The sequence below is a fragment of the Branchiostoma belcheri genome, unplaced genomic scaffold (genome assembly GCF_001625305.1).
Source record: "Branchiostoma belcheri isolate BF01 breed outbred unplaced genomic scaffold, Haploidv18h27 scaffold1, whole genome shotgun sequence".
NCBI lineage: Eukaryota > Metazoa > Chordata > Leptocardii > Amphioxiformes > Branchiostomatidae > Branchiostoma > Branchiostoma belcheri.
The window spans coordinates 4207165-4212184 of NW_017802379.1; the positions used below are offsets into that span (position 1 = coordinate 4207165).

The 5020-nt window shown below is 36.6% G+C and overlaps 1 long non-coding RNA gene across 1 annotated transcript in view; it reads right to left on the reverse strand.

The window, feature by feature from the left end:
• Positions 1–3728: 3728 nt before the first annotated feature.
• Positions 3729–5020, reverse strand: part of LOC109466038 — a 5154-nt gene continuing 3862 nt past the window's right edge. The window contains exon 2 of the long non-coding RNA XR_002140003.1: positions 3729–4531. This is a non-coding gene — a long non-coding RNA (uncharacterized LOC109466038). The remainder of the gene's footprint in view (positions 4532–5020) is intronic.

The following is a 5020-nucleotide window of genomic DNA, read 5'->3' on the forward strand; positions in this document are numbered from 1 at the left end:
GAGAAAATTAAGTGTTGAGCAGGAATGATGACTTTACACATAGACTAGTCTACCAAGTGGAAAAGGGTGCCATTTACTTGGAGATAACTTTTTGAGATCCCTCAGAGAAGTGAAGAAGGAGAGCAGAAGTCACTTCTTTATTATCCTCCAAGCAGATGTTGGTTGGAAAATTTTCTGACTGGCTGACATCTACTTGGAGACTATACACTTGATCCCAAAATAATATACAACTACATGAGGCAAGTTTAGATTTTGTCTGTTGAGCAGTATTTTATCGGTCTAAGGTCGAAGGCATCTATCCCCCTTGGTAGAAAAACATTCTTTTGGAGACTGTAAAGTAACCATACCGTATCAAATTGGAGGTTGTAATGTAAACATACCTTAATTAATCATCATTTGTGTAACGTTACATTGCATTTCAAAACATCATGGATGTAGCTTGTAGTGTTTCTAACTTTTTTTTATCTTTTACTTGTTTGAAAAAGCATGATGCACCACACTACTGTATTTTCCTCCAGCAGTAGAAAAATGTTTGGTCTCAGCAGAGACTCGTATGATGGTCGCCCCTGTTGCCAGGTTGTACATTAAGCAATGATAAATGTTTCAATATGCAATAACTTCTTCATATGGCCCTATGTTCAATGTGCATGTCTGCTAAGTATTATGCGTTTTATTACGAGGTGCTAGCTCCATCACAGAGCAATGTGTTCTTGGTCGTCTCCAATTTTGGGCAGTGACCTAGCTGCCTAGTCAAGCTCTACCAACGCTGCACAGTAAACACTGTTCCCATGGGAAGCCGGGCAAATTGCTGGCATTGAAAATATGGGGAGAGAATGGTCATCATAGCATTGCAGTGAAGCAATGTTGAGAATCCTATGGCATTCCCACATGTGCCACAGTTCCCGTTTGCAGTGTAGTGGAGTTGTCATGATGCTATTCCAGAGATGCCCATTCTTGTCAGGTATAACGAAGTATGTACCAATCTACCATAACCTATGCCCCAGTAGGATTGGTTTCACATAAACAGTTCTTTTTGTTAACAAAATGTTTCATTGTCACAGTTCAGTTGGCTCGCAGCATGAAACACACTTTGGTATTCCATAATACGGTAGTCCCTAATAACCCCATATTTACAGTAAATATACTTTTTTCTCATCAGTGATTTCAAAATAAAAATACTACCTAGCTAGTACCTGGGAATGTGAAATGAATCCTATGGAGTATGATAAAATCTCAAGTATTTGGTCTTGGAAGTAATTTTGTTGCAAAAACTTTTCCAAGTTGAATTGAATTGCAAGAAAATTACATCTTTTATAGGGAAATTCCCAAAAATGTCATTAAATCATCCACCCTTACAACATACCTAGCCTGGTAGTCAGTCCTGCCCAATAGATATTGGTTGCAAGGTAATATTAATAATGTAGCCTTCTTTGATGGCTTTTTACCAGGCTAGCGCTTTACTATCACATGGATGATTGAATTTTGAACACCTCTCCCCCCACAAGTAATATAGGGAAAGTCATATCCCAAAGGTACGGTCATAAATGACACACGTGCCCAAATCCAAGTGTTTGCACATGATTGATTGAAGGTTTAAAAGTTGTATTGACGAGCAATGTAGTTTGAAGGATGTAGTATTGCAACCTTCGTTATGAATCCATTCATGGTCCAGTGATATTGATTTTCTCTACACACTTATTGGGGGCCTCTTCACTGCAGAGGGGAGCAGCTGTTTTAATGGATAGAGAAATATGTCCCAACTCTCCAAGTGGTGTTGAAATACAAGTATCCGGTGCTGAAAGTGGGCATTCTAAACTCCAAGCAGATGTGGGGTCAGGCTCAGTCCATACCATTTAGCATCAGATATTGGTAGTTCATGTATGCATGACTTTTCCCTGTAGTTATTTAAAACATATGAAGTACTGTTTCAGGTTTCAGAAGAAATCAAGGTGGTCACCTGCAGCAGTGTGGCACCCTCCTTCTATTTTGAGTGGAAAGAACGAACCTAAACCACCCCCAAAATAAGCAATTTCACTTAGTTACCCAGTGCCAATTTCGTTCTAATATCAGGCCCCTGCTATTGATTTAAATCTTGTACTGGCAGGAAATTTCACCTGACCCAAAGGAGACTGGGTCTTACATGTGTACTTCTGAGACTCCCAGCTTCTTGTAAAAATAACTCCCCAGACACCCCAACCCACACCTTTTGTATCTGATCTAAAGAACTTCCTGAAGTTTCAAGACATGATTTCCTGAAGGTCTTCCTTTGCAGGAAGTTCCTTTTGAATAGTGTCTTGTCTTGTCTAAGGGAAATTGGACATTGATTAGCAGTATCTGTTAAAAGGAAGCTCACTGTCTAACAGTGTTGCCAAACTATTTAACACTGATGTGAATTTCTGAGCCAGATGCAGAATAACACATTACAACAGCCCCCCAGCCTCTATGCCAGGATGAATCCCGACAATAATACAAATGTATATGTTTTGACAAGCCAATGACTAATATTCAAGATGTCATCTGTCTGCGTCTGATCAATAAGATTATATGCTGTTATATATGAATTAAAATGAGATGGGACTTTCCTAATCCGTTCGTTACCTGCTCAGAGGCACCTGGCTTATGTGTAGGGCCTTTTGATTAGCTAATATATCTCTTCAGAGTTTGTACCGTGTCCTCTTCAAAGGTTGCATGCATAATATATGAACTTTTTTTATTCATTGCAATTTACCTGAAAAAGACTACTGCTGAGGTTGCTGATTTTGTGCCATTTTGTCAATCTTAAACCTTGTGAATGGAAATACAATTTGATACACTTGTACATGATGGAAATTTATACATTTTTATACCAAAAAACAAGTTTGGAAAATAATATCAAATTTCTTAAGACTCTAAAGTAGACTATAGAATGTAGCTATGGCATTCCAAATTTTCAAAAGAATTTTCAGAAGTTTTAAGTGAAATGCTTGTGTTGTTTTCACCATACAGTAGCCTCCACATCCCCTTCTGCTTTCCTTATCATGTCATCAGGCAAACATGCTTTGAAGTAAGGTCACATCACCTGAGTCAAGTGTTCTGTACCGAATGGCAAAAACACGCCTCTTAAAACAATCACATGGTACTGTGTAAGTCATCTTTGAACCACATAAGGACACAAGCAGTTGACAAACGATCAGTAATGGGATTCTGATATGGCAGCAGAATCACAAGTGGAAAATCCATCTGTTCTGCCAGAGTGTATTGTCCCCACCTAGCATCTGCTGGGTATTGATCCGTCATAAAACTGTCAGACTCGAAAATTAGGACGTCAGAAACCAATACTGCACTTCTAGAGCGTATCAGTAATTCTCATAGTCAATATACTTAGATCCAAATTAAAAGATGGCTCAAGACGGATTATCTTGGGTTCATTCTACATTAATAACATGTTATAGGATCTACCTGAATATTCCTTCCCTGTGATTAGAGCCGACATTATAATTTACTACTAGTAGGGATGTCACACTAAAAATAGGGGGGCACCAAGGATTATTAAAAATGATTCCATGTTATAAAGTAGATTTTTCCGGTCAAAATGCTTCCTTTCGCATGAAAATTGGACAAAGTTGACATTTTCTAGAATTTTTTAAAGTTTATGATTTTGACGTTTTCATTGGAAGATGCTTAAGTATTGGTCCTATGGGAATAGGCTAATTAGACATGGCACCAAATGAGACCATAAATCAACAATATCTGACATGCATTTTATTGTATCTCTTAAAGTTTTCATGCTACAATCTTCAAATTTTCAGCATATTAGGATCAAACAGTTTGCCACAAAGGTCTTTAATTTCATCTTTTTACATAGAAAAGTTTACACATTTTTTCCTAATTATGCTAATGATTACATAATTACATCATTTTAGCGGGTAACGAGGTTCCCAGGTAAGATACAAATTGTGAACAGAGCTCTATACTAACAAGGTATTTTTGTGGCCATAAATTCCCTTTATAAGTACACAAAGCATTTTAATGAGCATGATTAAATACCAAAATATGCAAATGAGCCTAATTACCAACATTTATATACATATCAGGATACATGTCACTTTTCTTCGTATAATAAAAATGTCACTGTAACCTGTTGACATATGAGCAAACTCAAACTGTAATATTCAATATTCATTTCTTAATTAACTAACAATTATTTCAATTAACAATATGCTAATTAGCCTTTTACAATATGCTAATTAGTCTTTTAAATTGCATTTTCACACTAACTACTTTAGTACATGTATTTATGGATGTTTCAATTACAGCTAAATTTACTTGATAAAGATAAAATGGTATCTTTACAATCTTTATCCACATTTTTTATCCACATCACTTTTGTGTCTTCTCTGAGTCCAGTCTTGTTGACAAAGTTAAACAACTCCAATAATGGCCCGTTTGTGAATCCGTCAATGCTCAACTTGACAGCTGCCAGTTTCATGTGCAGTAAGACTCTATCCTGCATTTCTGCACAGCTCTCCTGCATTTTTCTCTTCTTCATCCACTAAAATAAAATATGGGTAGAATTAGTATCTAGTCTCTTTGTGTACTTTCATATACATGTACAGCCATATATAAATAGCCAATGGAAAAAGAAAACAGAAAACTAAGGAAACGAATAAGAAAACAGAAAACTAAGAAAACGAACAAGAAAAGAATAGAAGAGGAAACCACCAATGAACATGAAGCCGACCAATTGGAAAAAAGCAACAAGAGATAGGTACACTGGGAAGAGAGAATGCACAGGAAGAAAGAAGACAATCACATGGGACCATCTTCTGACAAGAGTGAGCGGAGTAATAGATTCAACAACAACAACAACAATAGCCATTCAAAATGTTCAGGATGATTCACTTTTCTTTGTTGAATTAAGATTTGAAAAAAAAATGAAATCAACCAACTGGCAATATAAAAAAAAATGAGGTTACTAGATTTGGCCTTAGTATCTGACATCAGAAACCAGAAATTTGAATTTTTTCTTCAAAGCTGGATC